This window comes from Rousettus aegyptiacus, unplaced genomic scaffold (assembly GCF_014176215.1).
Source record: "Rousettus aegyptiacus isolate mRouAeg1 unplaced genomic scaffold, mRouAeg1.p scaffold_m13_p_13, whole genome shotgun sequence".
NCBI lineage: Eukaryota > Metazoa > Chordata > Mammalia > Chiroptera > Pteropodidae > Rousettus > Rousettus aegyptiacus.
Genome location: NW_023416288.1, coordinates 3323837 through 3343404, shown reverse-complemented (window position 1 = coordinate 3343404; position 19568 = coordinate 3323837). Strand labels below are relative to the sequence as shown.

The window sequence follows — 19568 nt, the reverse complement described above, 5'->3', positions numbered from 1 at the left end:
CCAGCTAATGACTCACCCCTCCAAGCCCAGTGAACTTTGTACCCTCACTTCCAAATATATGCTGAACACCCCTATTTGAATGTTCTGTAGCACCCCACACTCAAAACATTTCCTAAGCAGAATGCCTCAACCTCATCTTACCGACCTGCACCCTCTTTGTTGTTCTTTTTAGAATTGAAATAGTTGTAATCCCCATCCTTGCTCCTTAATCTTGACCAGCCCACCTAAGCACATAAAATCATTACCTGTCTACGCCATGCCACCCTGAACAAGCCCAATCCCGTCTGATCTTGGAAGCTAAGCAGAGTCGAGCCTGGTTAGTACTTGGACGGGAGACCACCTAAGAAGACCAGGTGCTGTAGGCTTAAAAATTTTTTTGAAATAAGGGATTGTAAACTGACAAGGTCCTTGCAATCTGTGAGGCCAACCAAGAGTTGCCACGCCCAAATAAACAAACAAACAAACAAATAAATAATCAGCATCTGGCTAAGTAGTTGCTATAGCTGCCCCAGATTTACTCCTTGTCTCCTTATTACTCTTACTCAACTGGCTCTGAGACTCCAGGTTTGACTGCAGACTTGGCCTCTGACCTTGACAGTTTGGTAATTTTTGGTCTCCCTTTTTGCTTCTTGAACTTCAGCTTCCCTTTTAAGACTTGTTTCTATCTCTCACTGCATTGTCCCCCACAATCCTGGCAGAAAACTTCCTCAGCCAGTCAGGCTAACTTCCTAGGCTGCCCCCCACTGGTGAAGGATGAGCCACCGTTCTCCTGACTTCCACACTTGGCTTGACTCCTCCCTCACCTTTCTTCACCTTCTCACATGGAATTAAGCACTAAGTTGTCACTGAACCTGTTCTGGACTCTCCTTTACACCCTTGCTGACACTGCATTAATTTAAGCTCTCATCCACACTTCCTTGGATTATTTAAACAGCTTCCACATGATCTTGAATCTCCTATTTTGTTCCATACACTGCAGCCAGAATGATTGTTCTAAAATGCAGTGCTGATCATTCCTTTGCTTAAAACTCATCAGCAAATATTTGCAACCCTGATATCTCGTTGAAAAAAAAATATCCATGAAACATTTCAAGTATATCGATCTTGGCTTCAACTCAGGGAATCTGTGATAAGGCTCTTGCCTCAGTGTGCTGAAAGAAGTCCTCGGGGTACTCTGATGTACGGCTTCCTTAGCATGGCCCCCCCAAATCCACTGTGACCTGCCTCCGTACACATTTCCATCTCACCTCCTGCTCCAGGAGAGCTGGAAGGTATCTCTTACCTCTCTCTATCCTTGGTGTTCATTGCCATTAACTGGACAACTGCAGGATGACAGCAAGTATTATCAAAGGATCAGAGCTGTTTTTGAGGTCACTAAGTAGCCTGGAGTTACACCTTAAAGAATTCCTTTCTAATTGTTCAAACCGTAATTCACTGTATTCCTTTTCTTAATTCCATGTTCGATGCTATTTCTGTAGGGTATTAGACAAAATAATTCCTCACCCTACTTGGTATTTACACCTTTAAAGTATTAATAGACTGCTTTTGTGTCCTTAGTTAGTCATCACTTAACTAAGCAGTATACATCTTGCTTCCACACTATTAATTTAGAAATCCAATCCTCCATTAGGTGATAACTATTCCTGAATTATTCCATTCTTTTATGTGTTCTTAAATTGTGGTTTTCCTGCTTTGAATAGCTAGATTGTAAACCCATTGAGGAGAGCAATTATGACTTACAATTATGACCTCAGTGTTATTGTTACCTCTTTCATGCTTGACACAGACCTGGGCATAAAATACAAGGTCGGGGGGAGGGGGGAAAGGGAAGAGTAAATTTTTCAAGACTCCTGCTTCTGTCGTTTTTTTCTTTTTTCTTTTTGTCCTGTTCACCTCTGTTTAAAATGCTCTTACTGCTACCACTGGGTATTTTAGATATCAGTATTTCTGACTGAACTGTGAATAGCCTTATTCAGGAATAAGCTTATTCTTTGGTAAGAAGGAAAATCTAGGAGAAAATGGAATACTTTGCATTGTTTTACATCTCTGGAAAAGGATCGATCACATCATATAACTTGAGAATTTGCCAGATATCCAAATGATGCTTCTATTAAGCTGCATAAATTATGATTTTGGATCTGTTTTATAAGAAGTTGTATTTGGCTACAATCCAATGAAATGTACCAAAATACAGTTTTCAAGGCATTCAGAACTGTACCTCTCATTCGATTCTGTGCATGCCCATGTAGTAGCTGGAAAATATTCATGAAGTTTCTATTACTGGGTGAAATAATTCAGGACCCATTTCAGTAAATCCTTGATAATTTATAGACCCCCCTCTGCACTGACAACCATCTCAAGCATCCAGTTCTGTTCTAAACACAGCTTCAAGAAGAAAAGCTTGGTTTGTTTTGTTTTGTTTTGTTTTGTTTTTACCAGCAGAAGAATAACTCTTGGGCCCTACAACAGTGAAAACCATAGAACACCTAAATTTCAGACAGAGAACACTGGTTTGCTGTTAGGAATGTTAGAAAGATAAAAGCCCTGTGCCAGTGGAGAAATACATCAAAACCAGGCTAGCCTTTGAGAGCTAAAGAACATGGGAGAAGCATGGGCATCCAAAGAGACAAGAAAGAAGGAATGCAGAGAGAAGAGGTGGTGCATAACTAAAGCAGCAGAGATAACAAGTCGTGGACTTCCTCAGCTCGTTACAATTATTGCACCGGAAGTCATGGAAAGACAGAAAAGAGAACAGTTCTGCTGTCAGAAAGTGGGAAGCAAGTGACATCAACACACATCCTGGTGACCCCTGGAGCCAGTCTTGTGTGCTCACTAGCACAGTTACTGTAGCTCTGACATCTGGAGGAGCCATCACTGTGCCTACAAGGACCTCCTTACCAGGCTACATCATCTCCCGGTGGCCCACACCAAGTATATGTTTATGTGCAGCCATAGCTACATGGTGGGCATGGTAAATATTTCATAATCAATAAGAGAATCTCAACTCAAATCAAGATAAAGTAGCATTTAATTTTCTCTGTTTAGGAAAGCACAGATGAATACAATACATGTTTTAAGATTTCTAATTTTAAAAATATTTGCTATAAATCCTTAAACAAGGAAAACAAAACAAATGCACAAAGTCTCTAATAAAATTGGGGGACTCCTGTAACCCCAAGCTATGATAAATGAAGATGGAAAGCAAATGTATGTTAGAGGACAGCGAAGTCACATTTTCATGTATCTTTTAATGATTGACCCAGCCCACATGCCTGGGAATATTTGTGATTTCATGTCCAAATCAACTGAAAAATTTTTTCCCAAGTGCAGTTTCCCAGACCATTTGATTAAATCTCCCCATAAAATAAGAATAAATAATCGGCTCTTTCTCAATATCAATTAAAGTTGTTCTTTCAGAGGAGCTATTAATCTAATCTTTGTCATCTGATCTTGATCAGGAAACATGAAATATAACTTTTGACCTCTGGCTTCTCACGTCTTTCCCCTAAATGGCCAACTTCAGGTTCTCTAATCCTTTTACACTGATGAGAAGTTGTATCTCATTTACTTCCCCTCTACAGCCTGCACTGTTTATTTCAGAATGGTAACAAAGTAAGCTTGCATTTACACAAAAACTCTTCCGCTAATTTCTTTCAAGTCAATACATTTATAATAGAACACACCAAAAAGTACCAAAGAATGTCAATAATGGGCAATAGCGTTAGGCTTAAATGAACATTAATTTAATCCTTGTTTATTATCCTGTGGTCCTTGATATCAATGTTGTAGACTGTTTAATTTTCGAACTCTGGTTACCTTTTTCTTTAGGTTGCAGAAGATGTTTCTGTCCCTCAGAGTTTGATACTAAAAATGAATTTTAACTGCTGAACCCTTGCAACTTCTTTAATGAGCCTGGCTGATCTTTAACTCAAGAAATCGGTTGCCCATCTGTTCAAGAGGAGCTTGACTCCTGCAGTTTGGCTTGCACCACAGAAGGCATTTCAACACACAGCCTCCATCTGGTCACTGCTGCTTGCTAATCTAAAAAGAGACTTGGAAGTGTAGGGGAGAGTGACATTTCCAGTTAACAGTAATTGTTTTTAAAAGCTCTCAGCTTCTTTTCATGTTTCCCCCTCTTTCTGACACTTCCATTTCTCATAGAGGACTTTTAGAAAACAAGTTATTAGTAGACTCTTCAGACTATAAGAAAGATATTCTTGTGCTAAATTTTCTCAGTTAAGCAACCTTGGTTTTGCTTGTTGGTTGTCTGTTTGTTACTCCTCCTTCTTGATTTTGGGTTTCAGCCCCAAGTTGTTTGATTTTCTTAGATACATTGCACATATCTGAAGCAAGTGTGAGGAAACGGGATGCTCCCTCTAAGCCTACATCTGAACCATCACCCAGCCACTCTAGCTGTTTTATCTAGCTTGATGATTAAAAAAAAGATTGCATATGTAAATCCATGATGCATCTGTCAGCTTTGATTAACATGGATAAAATTGTTGGATTTCCTACTTAATGGATGTGAAGCTCAGATAATCTTATAGAGGTGAAGGATTATCATTAATGACACTTCTTTCACTAACCTAAATCAAGACAGTACTCTCAAAATGTGGTATAGATTTACAATATTAGACCTTAAACAAGAAGAATATCCTACTATTTGCAAAAACATGGATGAACCTGGAGGTCACTATGCTAAGTGAAATAAGTCAGACTCAGAAAGATAACGGCGTGCGATCTCACTTATATGTAGAATCTGAAATAGACTCAGGGAAGCAGAGTAGAGTAGTGGTTGCCAGTGGCTGAGGGATGGGGGATATGGAGAGGTGTTGGTCAAAGAGTATAAAGTTTCATTTATGCAAGACAAGTCAGTTTCAGAGACCTAATATACACATTGTGATTGTAGTAAACAATACTGTATTATATACTTGAAATTTGCTAACAGTGTAATCTTAAGTGTTCTTACTACAAAAAAAAATTAGAGAAGGAAAGAAAATGGTAAGGTGAAGAATATGTTAATTAGTTTGATCATGCTGATTCTTTCACAGTGTATACATATATCAAAACATCCAGTTGTACACTTTAAATATATACAATTTCCATTTGTCAATTAAACCTCAATAAAGCAGGGGGTAAAATAGAGAGCACTTTTTCCTTAGTGGTCTCTAATGCGAATGGATGAGAGAGGTTGAAGAGACTTGTCTAGAATAACGTATGTACAATCCTACTTATAAACAAATGATTCTTTTAGATTCTTTGTCACCAAAATCCTCCTTGGGTAGGTAAAATCTATTCTGAAGCCAGGGGCAGTTTTAGACATTGTCTGACCATCTCACCAGACTATATGTCATAGTAAAAGGAGGTCAAGGCAAAGTTTCTTCTGCAATAAGCAGTCTTTCCTGAGCCCTGCTAGAGAAAACAAAACTCTGGGCTCGGGGTTTTTTGGTTCACATGATGAATTCTGCTACAAAGATCTTATTTACCGTGTACTATTATATTATTTAACCATTGAAATATCCAAGCCATGAATCACCACTGCATAATCATGCTAAATTATTAAACAAAAATAGCTGTGTTTACTCCACATAGGTTTTGTGAATCTGAATACTGTGACAGCTGAAAGGGAGCTTATGAGAAATGTGTTCTTAGATCAAAGCTCAGGAAGCCTAACTGCGTAAGGTTCCTAGGTGGTAAAAATATATGACACGTAGGGATGAGTTTCTCCTGACTGCACAAGGCTGAATTATGAAAGCTGGAGCCCAGTTTAGAAGATTGTTTTTCAGACGTCTTGTATGGCCATGAACGTTTGTCTTTGAACACATAATCAAACACACACTGAGTGTTGGGGGAAAGCATTGATGCATTTTCAAATGCGATTTAAAACATGTCTAAAATGTTTTCACTGCCTCATCAGCTACGCATGGCGGCTGTCTACTCCACAGGGCAGATTTTTTTATTGCTTTATTTATCACAAAAGTATTAGGAGGAGCTTTGGGTACACGTAGACCTAGGTTCAAATCCTAATTGTCATTTGTTATTTTTGTGATCTTAAGCAAGTTTCCCATCATGAATAAAAAGAGAGGACTATGGATTGTTAAAGAACAGTAATGATGGGTGTAGTAGGCAGAATAATAGCCCCCAAAGATATCCACAGTTTAATTCTCAGAACCTGTGAATATAGTAGCCAATCCCCCTTACCCATGGTGGATATATTCCAAAGACCCCCAGCAGGTAGTATGGAATCCTAGATATATATTATGTTGTTTTCCCATACTTACGTACCTTTTCACTTAAAGGAAGCATTTTATGGCTTCTTTTTGGCATATCTGAATTTCTGCCATCTCCACTCTTGCATGTTGTGGCCATTATGAGTAAAATAAGGATTACTTAAACACAAACACTGAAATACAATGACAGTTGATCTGATAACCAAGCCAGATCCTAAGTGACTAATGGGTGGGGAGTGTATATAGCATGGATATATACACGGATCTATAGCATGGACAAAGGGAAGATTCATGTCCCAAGTGGGATGGAGCTGGTGGGGTGAGATTTCATCACACTACTCAGAATGGTATGAAATTTAAAACTTATGAATTGTTTATTTGTGGAATTTTTCATTTAATATTTTCAGAACTTGATTGATCATGAGTAACTGAAAGAGCAGAAAGCAAAACCATGGATAAGATTGGACTTCTGTGTGTTACTTTAAATGGTAAAAGTAATGTTGCAGATGTGATTAAGTACGGACCTTGAGATGGAAAGATTATCCTAGATTATTCAAGTGGACTCAATCTAATCACATTGGTCCTTAAAATCAGAAAACCTCTTCTGATTCAGGTCAGAGTCAGAGAGATATATGACTGTGGAAGAATGGTCAGAGAAGTGTAACACTTCTCTTCTGGCTTTAAAGCTGGAGGAATTGTGCTACAAATTAAGAAATACAGGTAGCCTCGACAAACTGGAAAAAAAATTAAAAAAATAAAAACCCAGAATCTCTGTGAAGGCCTCCAAAAAGAAACACAGTTCTGCCAACACCTTGATTTAAACCCAATGAGACCTGTGTCAGACTTCTGACCTATGGAACTGTAAGGTTATAACTTCATGTTATAAGATCACTGAGTTTGTGGTAATTTGTAGAATAGGTATTCCTGGGAAAGGGAATGGCTTATCCAAAGCCAGAGTCAATTCAACCACTTAAAACAGCTTGCTTTTATTGGATGCCCAATACTTACTAGCAAGGCCCTTTTCTACAAAGGCAAGGAGATGCTGCTGGTTGTGGCCTATATAAAAAGAATTCCAGTAGGTAGAATACACAAAGTATCTCAAACAGTAAACTAAATAAGGAGAAAGATTGCCTCTGGTTTGGGACAACTTAATTTTTACATGCTAACTTTAAAGAAGGAGTAGAAGTTTTCTAGACAGTGATGTGTGGGAAGAACATATTGGTGTGGGAGCATACAGCACATGGGCAAAAAAGTCCAAGTCAAGGGAGAAAATAATGTAGTGAGGTCTGATTGCCCTGGAAATGAGATCAATGCTGGTCCATGATATATGCACCAGTGTTTTCTCAGAAATGAAAAAACCAGGCAATAAAATGAATCCTTTTATAAAGTTAAATGCATTCCATTTAAATTTCTTCTTTCATCTTAAGATTATGTTTTTTTTCTATTTTCAATATTAAAATTCTATTTAACAAAATGATGGTTGAGTGGTTGTTGCTATTATTGTTGTTGAAATGTTCTTACCTGGAAAAATGAAAAGTTAGCAAACTTATGTTTGTTTGTTTGTTTGTTTTTGTATAGGTGTTCTGGGTGGAGAGGGGTCTCTGATTCACAAGATGTGGAAATCTGGAAGGCAGAGTATTATGACAAAGAATGAATTGGGAGGAATAATAGGTAATAATGAGATTCAGCAGGAAAGTTAGGGGGATAGATTTATGCAATGTTGACTACCAGAGTAGAAGTTTGGGTTTCAATCTCTTGATAATAGAGAGTGGATAAATATATCATTCAGTGACATTCAATGCTGTATTCTAGACATTGTGTAAGGTATAGGTAAACTATGTGGTGTGAGAAGAATGAGAATATAATACACCTTACCTGGCTAGAGCGGTAATCTATGGAGGAAAGCAATCAAAAAACCATATTTTAAAGAATGGGAGTTGGTATTACAAATGTAATTGGTGGAGGGACAAAAAATTCTATAATGAATGTTCTAAACCACAGCTGATTCCACCCCTCACAGCCCAGGTTACAGGGATGTCTCACAATATCTGGCAACATTTTTGATAGTCATCATTGGGGTTGGAGTACTGCTGGCATCTAGTGGGTAGAGGCCATCCCATGATGCACAGGACAAGCCCCCACAACAAAAAATTATCAGTCAGTTATCAATTCTCTTCTGTCCATCCCTACTGCCATTGTCTTAGTTAAAAGCCATCGTTATCTGTTGCCTGGGTTACTGAATGTAACAACCTTCCACTGGCTTTCTTCTCATTCCTTTTCCTGATTATTGTCAAAGGGAGCTTTCTAAACAGTTCTTCTGACCTTATCACTTTCTTGCCTTAAACCCTGTGGTGCACAGTTTCTCTTCTTTACTTTGATTGTGCTTGTTTTCTTCACATCCACATCCTCCCCATCTCTCTCTCTCTCTCTCTCTCTCTCTCTCTCTCTCTCTCTCTCTCTCTCTCTCTCTCTCTCTCTCTCACACACACACACACACACACACACACACCACTCTGGATAACTCTTGCTCCAGGTCCTTCAGAACTCACTTACAGAGGGAGAGCTTCTCTGATCCCCAAGGCTGATGTAAGTGCCCTTCCTGTTTGCTTCCTTGGCTTCTGTGCATGTCTCATCAATGCTTTTACTAGCCTTTGTATTAGTGGTTCCTTTATCTGTCTATGTCTTCCACTAAAATACGAACAACATGAGAGCAAGGACCATATGATTCTAATATGTATGCTCAGCACTAGGCACACATAGGTGTCAGATGATACATATTGAGCGAATGTCCCCCCCTTCCACCCCCAACACTCTGTATGAACATTAAGTTAGGTTCAGTATTCTTGAAACACAGGAGGGCCAGATTAAAGCCTGTTTCCTCCCCTTAGACCAGAGGTTCCCAGCCCCTGGGCTGTGGACCAGTACCTGTCCATGGCCTGTTATAAAGCTGGCTGCAGAGCAGGAAGTGAGCAGTGGGCCAGCGAGCAAAGCTTCATCTGTATTTGCAGCTGCTCCCTAGTGCCAGCATTACTGCCTCAGCTCCACCTCATATCATCAGGCATTAGATTCTCATAGGAGCACCAGTCCCTGGTGCCAAAAAAGTTGAGGACTGCTGCTCTAGACATAAGGTGATGAGGATCTGGAGTAAGGTTTTGACTATGAGGAAGGAAAGGGAAGATGTAAAATACACAAAAGAAGCAAGTCTGTAAGACTTGTTGATAGCAATGTGGGAAGAGAGAGATTACTGCAAAGGATTTGTAAGTGAGCAAGTGTGTAAGACCAGGATACTAACATTGTCATAAATGATAATACAGAAGCATGCTTCTGTACTGCAAATTATCAGTAATTGTTGAGTGAATAAACTTGAATGTTTATTTTTAAATTTGACAACCATTTAAATAGAGCGTAAAGATGGTATTTAAAACCATAAGAATAAATGGGGTCCCCCAGGAAGATGCCTAACAAGGAAGAGAAAGGAACTTAAGACCAAGCCCAAGGAACACCAACAATTAAGTCGTTAAAGGAGGAGCCCAGGAAGGAGATGAAAAGGCAGATGCTAAAAGGTAGAAGCAAGCTGGAAGAGCTAGAGTATGCTGTGAAAGCCATGCTGGGAATGTTTAAAGAAAGAAGTGATCTTCTCAGTGATGTGCTGCTGAGAGCTTGAGTAAAATAGGGCAAGAAGTAACTGTTTCACAGAGCTTTCCTTCTTGGTGAGAAGAAGTACTAGGAGTGCTAGCAGACACTGAGGACGGAGATGACCACCAAGACAGCTTGGTTTTTCAAGGCCCCAGTTCCGGCACCTGGTCAAGCAGACCCGGCCTTAACTGTTTTCATACCTTGTATCATTTTGACTTTGTTTCTTTAAGCAAGATAAGGCAATTCAACTAAGGAAGTTTAAAGCCCTCTAGTGTCTGAGCAGTCTTAGGAAATAAGAATGGCTTATTCAATACTTTAAGGGATGAGCAGTCCCCATATCTACTTCTGTTCATCAGAAGAGGTTCCATCTTCTGATGAACAGAAGTAGATATGGGGACTACCATAAAAAACCCAGGACCTGATCACAGACCCAAGTTACTCTTTGAGACTTCCCAAATTATTCCTGTACAGAACATGCTCTGATACATACCCAGTGCTGTTGCTCCCTCTTCCTCCAAATGGAATCTTGGCTAAGAGACCCTGCCCAGATAAGTTATGGTCTTCAATAAGTAGTTACTCTTGCCTCTTCCTCAGACACACCCATCACAGGTGGGAGGCTTCTGGAACTACCCAGTGTGCTGGGGGTAGGGGGGTGAGGAGACAATTGATGTTGATTTTTTGTCATCTACTTTACTCAATACAAGAGTCCTTTAAAGAATACATGTCATCAGGAGTTTTTCATTCATTCAACACTCAAAAATGGGTGAGAAAAAAAACAGAATTATGTTATTTAAACTCTTCTAGCTAACCTAGGTGTCATTCGGGCAAATGGAAATAAATCAATGTACTATAATTCAAATGCTGATGGCTATAAAACATCACTAATAACTGGAATTGCAGTGTTTTCCAATGAATTTTAAGATCCCATTTTTAGAGAATGAAAGTAACCCAAATAGTAAACTCACATTTATAGATCTGGGGAACATTTGTATGGCTCCAAGGTCATCTCAGAATATAAGCTTACCATGTATACAAGTCACTTTGTGTAACAAGTGGTGATTAGGCAAGCAAGCACAAGGTTATAATTTGCTTTCACAAAGACAGAAATTTGAAACATTATAGGGTCAGATGCATTTTGATGGGACATCTGTTGTCTTCTCCCACAGAAATATAACTTTTTCTTTTCCCATTAACCCCAAGCCCTGAAGTCATTTATCTCTCAGTCCTTTCTAGGACAACCAGGAGTTTTAGCTGAGAAATGATGGGAGAGAGCCATTCGGTGTCAGTAATGGGGGCTTTTGAAAAAGACAAAAATAGTCCACCCAACGGATCAGTTCTCTTCCACTCCATCCTTCACATTGCATCTCTATTTATCTGCAAAGATGATTTCTGAAGAAAAAAGTGTGTTTTATGTGGTAAATGGAAAATGATTTGGGATAGAGGAGTATGCAATTGTGGAACTCTTTAAAATTACAGGTTCTCTTCCTTTCCCTCACCAGAAGTAAAGCTGTTCTTATAAGGCAGGCTCTGGAGAAATGAAGAAGTATCTTTTTAGCCTTTTTAAAGCGTATTTGTCTTCATTTAGAACAACCTCATGTAAGCCTTAAATTAGGATTTCTGGATTAGGTGCATTAGATGTAACCTGACAGTTTTCCCATTGAGATTTATACCAAAATGGAGACTGCCTTATCTCATCTTGAATTTAAGCCTCTGTGTCCTCCCCATCCTCTGACCTAATAAGTTCTCAAATCATTTTACCATTGGAAGTTGTCCAGTTTTTTCTTTGGTTTGATTAGGGCCAACCGAATAATACAAACATCATTCCCACTTACACCATTCCTGAGAAAACACATGCTTCCTTTTTATCCTCATCTTTCTCTGGCATTGTTACTTGTCACTAAAGAAAGATTGAATACCAAATAAGTCTCACCAAATGTATCAGCCTGCTGAGCTGTAGGCTTTTTATCTCTGAATGGCCTGTTCTGGAACTCCTCTCCAATGTTCATCTCTGCTGATTCCTATCTCACAGAATCATTTCCTAGATTCTTGTACTTGTCTAGTGCTGGCCTCTAGGGATTATCCAAACCTTGTTTCCAATCAACTCATCTGCATCTTTGCCTGCCTGCTAAGCATAAAGAGGGGTTCTAGTCTTCCAAGGGCTTTCTTCAAGGTTGGTTTGGTCTTGTGGCTCTGGTAGAATACTGTGTAAGCCACCACCTCCCTTCCAATTATATGGACAGCTCATAGAGATGTTCCTGTGTCCAAGGGACTTAGTTTAGCCATTTGAACCCTTCCAACTAAGACCCCCTTTGTACCACAATCTAAAGGGTTCCATAATTTGAGTTTACTGCTTAAGCAAATCTATTTGAAAAGTCTAAGAGCAAGGAAATTGCTCTGTCTTTCTGGCCCCCTGCCTCCACCAGGCCTGCTTCCACGTGGGGATTGAAAACTGAAAAGTACACAACAGCCAGGAACCTCTTTTCTACATGGATTAGGCAAGCATTCTCCTTTAGTTCTCAGCTTGTGTGAAAATATTCAGACACTAAAATATAAAGGATCCTTGGTCGTCTCTGAACCCACTGTGAACTAAAAATCTTATAAAGGATACTGACACAAACACATAAAAATTACAAAGGAAGAAAATGTTGGCTGGGTATTAGCAAACTGAATTTTTGTTTCAGAGGCTCATTTTGAGCTATTGAGACTTGTTTAATTATATCGTCGATATTTTAACTTTCTGGACCAGAATGCACCGGATGGGTCTTTCTTTAGTGGATGCACCCTGTTTGCAGTCTGACTTTGAAAGAAATATCCCAGGGAAATAACCATGGAATTTGATTTAACAGCTAATTGGTTACTTGTATTTAACTGTATATTTCTAGTGGAAATACATGAATCCACTACACAATATTTAATCTAGAACTTTTAGATCAGTAAACTAATTTATCTTTGAAATTCCCTTGATGTGTTGCCAAGACTAATTGCCAGCTACTTATCAGCCACACATTGTATAATAAAGGTTTATGAGGCACTAGATAACAAATGTAACTTTGTTGCGGAAAATGACAAAAGACACTAAAGAAAGTCAAATAATGAAACTTTTAATTGATGTGAAGACTGCTCTCTTAACAAATGGCCCCTCACTGTAATGTAAGTGATAATGTAGATTTCTTTCATTGTAGCACAAATTGTCACTATTGCTTAATGGCACATTGATTTAAGATTCACTGTAGCTACAGAAATTCATAAAGAGAGCTTATCACCTACAATAAATTCTTGGGTCCTCGAGAGGCTACACACTGAGTTATGAAAATTCTTGCTTTGATTTTGGGGGCCTGGGTTCAGATTCTAGCTCCATGACCTACTCTTAAAAAGCTATGTGACCTTAGTCATTACTATGAGCCTCAGTTTTCTCTTCTGTAAAATGAAAGTAATAACTTGTGTGTATATATCTTACAGGTTTGTTAAAAGGAGTAAATGAGAAAATGTAAAATTTCTGGCACATATGTTAATAAGATCTCAAAAAATGGTGGCTTGAAATAAGTATGATATATGCCAGTTAATTTGCCTGCTTTCCAGTGGACTAATTTATTTGCCTGTCATTGAAGATGGTTGCATTTGTTATTTCAATATACTCAAGGGATATAGTGCAGTTCTTTTTCAATAGTGTATTCTAGCGTTTGGAATCTGGGCTTGGAAACATGCAAATTATAACAGGTTTGAATAATCAATAGTGACATGGTTCTGGAGGTGTCCTTCAAAGTTGCCTCTTGAATATAAAAACGGTTTATGTCTATATGTATCCTGTATAAATAAGTCATGATAGTGAGAGTTGACAGTATTCTCCAGCTATGCAGTGGGCCATGTTTTTGCATGCTATTCCTAGATTTAGAAACCTTCCAAACAGCACATTGACCAACTAGTTCACTGGCCTTTCTCATAGCATAGGACATGAGAAGTAAGAGAATGAAATAGAGATTTATACCCTTCTAAGGTTCAGGATCCAGAAGGTTGTGGAGGGAATATTTGGGCCATTGCTCTTCAGGTCCCACTTATATCAAATACATCTAATGAAAAGTAATATGACAACCAGTTAAAGTTTCAAAATTTTAGAAAAAAAAATCTTTTTATTTGCTCACACAGCAAAGATTAGTAAATCCAAGCTAAATCCAAGCTATTCCAATTCTGGAAAAAATAGTATGCTATAACATGATTTTTCAGAAATATAAACTGTACCGAGGCAACTATGACAACATATACAATTACTTAATACTTAAAGATTAAAAATTTACTACATATTTTAGAGTGTTATTTTATCCTAAATAGTATTTTTTCTATATTTAAACTAAATAAGAACCCAAAATTCTGAAATCAGTATTCTTTTAGCCATAAAATTTTCTTTCCATTAATTAATGCAGTTTTCCTCTCAGTCTTCATTTTTTTGTTTCATTTTAAGCATTTTTTTCTCCAGTTGTTTTGTGTGTACTAACATATAAATAGTGTTGTGTTAAATAAAATGAAAGTAAGAGATAAGAAAAGGAGCAAATGCAGAATCCAAGTAAATATAAACATGTATACTCTACTTTTCCCAAGCCCAGATTCTAAACTGCTTTTTTTTTTTAACCTGATGATTTTTTGAATTAAGTAGTCTATTTGTAACTATTTGCTGGAGAAAATTTTCTTCTTTAAGTGCTCCATTAGGAATTCCTGCCAAGAGAGAGAGAGCTTGGCCATGCTTGCAGTGGTTAGCCAGACCAGGTAAGCAATAAAAAGAAAGAGGTACCCACACCCTTTTTTTGTGTCTTCCTGTAAGAGAGACACAAAGCAGCATTTCTCTGCCAATTGGAGCATAAGTCTACCAGCAGCAGACTGTGTACCAGCTCTGGGAGGAAATGAGGCAGCTGCCACTGGGATTGTTTTCTAGAACCCTGTGGTCTGGCTGCTTGCACAGACCCACTAGACAGTAGCTTAGTACATTTATTTCAAATGTTTGATAGAGTTATACAGTCCTTAAGGAATTCTTAGAAAAGAATTTTTGACTCAAGAAATATTTGGGAGAACTGGATTTTATTTCAAATTTGAAGAATCCAGTAGCTGGGTTTGTGGTGAAAAAAAGACCTCTATAGGTCAAGATGGAAGTTAAGATATATATAGGGAATAATGATGCATTGGTGGGAAAATTAGTAAATAACAAATATGATTTTAAAAGTAATGTGATTGTCCATACTTGATGTAATAATCAAGGTGGGCTGCTGAAGATCATGGATCAGAAAGGATACTTTCTCATCCTTACTATATCACAGACCCTGTTCTATGCGCACACCCACCCACACACATTATATATGTTAATCCTTGCTACAGTCCTATCAAGTAGATATTGATATTCTCTATATTACTGATAAAGATAATCAAACATAGTGAGAGGTTAAGTAAACTGCCCTAGGTTGCATAGCTAACCTGTGATGCAGTTAGAATTCAAACCCAGGTAATCAGTTTCAGAGAGTACTTTCAACCATAACCTTATAGTGCTTTGAAAGGAAGTGCTGGAAGGAACATTAAGTATGATTTTTCTGTCATCGAACTCAGTTTAGTGTAAGGGAATGAGCAGGAAATTTGTCTAGGAAACCAGAGGAGTCGATAAAAGTAAGCTTGTGCAAGTGAAATCTGTTTTCCTGCCATGTAAAATGGTATAAAATGAAGGTAGAACTGTTTTTAACATTCTTCAATGCTATGCACATAGAAACTATACTGCTTGGCACAATCAAAAATAATTAAAGTAAGTCTAGAGGAGTCACTAGCCTAGTACCTTTTCAGGATACACAATTTCCAGCACCTTCTCCCCCTACACATACATGCTTACGTATACAATATGCGTTTGGTATGCACTCACTCTACTGAAATATATATTGGAGTCATGGGAACCCTCAAGGGACATTGGTGTTAGAGTTTTGTTCTTACAATTGACAGATAATGAGGAGGAAGTGATGCGATTAGAAAATAATTATAACAACTTTAAATAATCTGAGAATGTCTTTACAGAATGAAGAAAATATTTTGCTTAACTTCTGTATTTCTGTATCTATTTGGAGACCTTGATTATTAATAATTCAATTTATTATGTACCAGGCAGTGTACTGAGTGAGCACTGCCCTCCTAGAATTTACTGCAGAGGAGAAGACAGAGATGTTAACCAATAAATATGCTCTAAGTGTTGTATCATAGGCCTGTAAAAGGTACAGTGGAAACCAATGGGAAGAAGTAATCACTTTTGCCCTGGAGAAAAGAATAAAGGGTGGAGTAAGGCTGTCAGAGGGTGTAATTGGGGAAATAACAGTTCGAGGGTGAGGAAGAGTGGAAAAGGCAATGTGGGAAAGAACATTCTGTCCAAAGGCACAGAGTTACATCATGAGTAATTTGAAAGACCACAGAATGAGTGAGAGGAAAACCATATAAGAGGGAGTTGGAAATATAATCATTTGCCAGAAAACCAAAGCATTGATTGTATGGCAGAGGGGTTCTGGACTTCTCTCTTAGGCCATGAAGAGTCATCGGGGTTTTAAGTAGTAAAGTATCTTGATCAGATGTGTGTTTTAGGAAGGTCACAATGACCTTTGCGCTCACAAAAGCAGCAAGATTACCAGCTCTGTTTAAATCTATGGAAATCATTTAAGTTTCTTAGATAAAGATAGGGTAATATAACATTATTTTATCTTTCCACAGCGAGAAATTATTCTAGATTTTTTAAGCAATTTGTATAAGAAGTTATAGTTCTTGATATCTTTTTCCAATTACACACTTCATAAGAAAAGAACAAAATCCCTTCAAAAATATTTTTATCTTCCAAACAGTATGAAAGCCTCTCAAAAATTTCCAGAGCTCTTCTAGCTCTCTCTCATCAGGTTATATTTAGCTCAGCTATAGACCTTGACCTTTTTAATAGACTGCACAATATGATGCACTAATCAGAACATTCCTTACTGGACTTAAATGGGGATAACGCCAATCTCAGCCTTGTCCACACACATACACACACAGGTACACACACAAACACACAGAGACACTCATTCATGTATTGGAGTATTTTGTAAAACAGCTATTAAGTTGGCTCAGGAAAAGGCAAATGTTTTGTAACTTTGCTAACAATATAGGTTTTAAATAGGCTTTATTTCTTTGAGCTTAGGGAAGCATAGATTTGCATTTCCTTTCTTTCTTAAGAAAATTGTCTTTTTGTATAGTGTTAGCATATTTCTAGTTGCTATAAATTTTAACTTGAATAGCTCTTCCTTTGGTCCTATTTCTCAGGTATGGTTTGGTTTTCAAACAGGAACTGTATAATCGACTTGCATGCAAGTGCATAGTATTCTTCATAAGAATGTGAACCCTCCCCTCCTTTCTGTACTTGCCCTCACCCACTTTGCTGTAGCTCCTATGGATTGCTTTTGCTCAGGGAGTCCTTCGTCGTGTTGTCAAGTACTTTTAATGCAGAATGAAGTTTCTTTACCAATGCTTCACTATATTGTTTATTAATGTAGTGTTAATACTAATTATAGCATTGATGACAAAGTGGGAGACCATGCATGCCCTCCTGACCCTTGACTACACAACTACTCAAAATTAATCTAAACTATCCTATTCACAATCCTATTTAAAATAAACATGATTATCAGAAGTAAAAATAAAGGAAAACTGAATAATCAGAGGATAAACTGGATCGTTCTCCCAGGGAGGAGTATGAGAACAGGAAGAAAGACTCCTTTTGAAGCATATCAATCTCCATACGGAAATTATAGCAGCTTGGCCAGCTGGCCATTCACTTATTTCATGGTGTGCTCTGCTCATCAGCCACCTTCTGCTCTCCAGAACACTAGTTTCACAGCCTAGAGCCTCCTGCCTTCTTCTGTGAAGTACTACCTACCTTAAGCTTTGTCACCCTTAACAGTGTGGTCTCTGCCACTAGTCTGGCTGGGTTTGAATCCAGCTTCACCACTTACTAGCTAGCTATATGCTTTTAACCTCCTTGTGCTTCAGTTTTATAATTTAGAAAGCCCTGCCTAGATAGGCCATAGGGCTTAAAGTAGTCCACAGCAATATTAGAGAGGTATCAGTCAGCAACCGAAGAAACAGGACATGAACCAAGTAATCAAGATGAGGGAGAATAAACACTAGCAAGAACAGGGCATAGTAGCCAGGGTCAAACAGATATCAGCACCACGAACAGCTCTAAGCGAGCAGAGCAGCATGGCCTTTCCAACAAGAAATGGTTCGCTTTCTGACTTAGTACTGAAGCAATTGCCTCTTAATTAATTATGGCTCACCAGAGTGTCACCTTGTCCATGGTCGGGCTGTTTGAGATCTAACCTGACCGAGATATTGCTGAGGGACCTGTGAGGAGGATTTCGGTTTCCTAGCAGTGGAGCAGGAATGGGAAGGCATCCTTCTCCCCTCAGAAAAATTATCGTGGAGACGCACTATTGCTTTTGAGTTAAGCAATAGAGGTCTCTCTGAATCAGGGTTGGAATTTAAAAGGAATAAATTCAGTTCCTGGCTATTTCTAAGAAAGTGCATGTATTACTTGTAATTAATTCATGTTATGAAATACATATGTGTAGATTTTGTAATTGAAATATTTTAAGTGTAACAGGTTTTTATTTGTGCTGATTGTGATCTAATGACTCCAGTGAAGAAAATTACTATTTCCTAGTTTTCCTTCTTTTATCTAGATTTTTATGATCTGGAAATATAAAGTACAAATTAAGCCTGTAGGTTCATATCTTTGTTCTGCCTTTTATTAGCTGTGTGACTTGGGCATGCTATTTAACTCTCTATGTATTCAGTGTTCCCTCTTTATATGAAGATATGAATGGTGCATATTTTAATTATTATTTTGAAGATCGAATGGGTTAATCTCCATAAAGTACTTGGACTTCTGGCCTCATTAAATATTGATCTGTGTTATGATTTTTGTTATTTATATATTAGATTTCTTTATTGTAAGGTACTTCTCCACATTTCCAGCTCAGTTTGCAGCTTCTAATATGTTATTTCAATCCTTAATCTAAAATAAGAATCCAGGTCTTGTTTTATAGATGTTTTTGCAACATTCTAGCCGTGAGAGGCAATATTTCACATTCTTAGAGTTTACACCTCCTGAACTGAAGCCAGAGTTTGGCCTTCAGATTAATAACTCAGGGCAGAAGGCAGCCCACACAAACTGTGCTGTAAGACACAAAAATATGCTCTTCGCTGCTGCTTTGCCACCTTTCTATCTATTTTGATACATGTTTTAAAAGACTCAACATTCTCAACTTAGATAGACTTCAGTTCTTTTGTTGTCCAAAATGAGGAATGACTTGAGATCATCTGTTACTTTCCTAATCTCTGAACACCTTACAGAAAAATTTTAACCCTAATTCTTCTGGTTGGATAAGAAACTGCCTTTATACCCAGTGATTTTAGGAATACGAATCTAAAATGCTAGTGGTTTAAAGTCACCTTGTTTACATCTCTCATTTTAGTTTAACTTTAATTTTGCTGTGCCTTACTAGTCTTCATCACATTTCTCATGAGCTTTAAGGCAATTTACAAAGTAAAACCACAGAATATTAAGATCATTTCACACCATACAAATAAGCAATTCTCCTTTGTTGCCATACTAACATCTCAGCTGTTATTGACATTTTATGGTGAGAAGTAAACACTGAA

The 19568-nt window shown here is 38.0% G+C and overlaps 1 protein-coding gene and 1 pseudogene across 6 annotated transcripts in view; both read left to right on the top strand.

Annotated features, from left to right (window-relative positions):
- The window catches only part of LHFPL3 (LHFPL tetraspan subfamily member 3), a 490487-nt gene that overhangs the window by 171246 nt on the left and 299673 nt on the right, over nucleotides 1–19568 (top strand). The gene's annotated exons all lie outside the window — the stretch shown is intronic.
- Nucleotides 248–365, top strand: LOC118611021 (annotated as a pseudogene).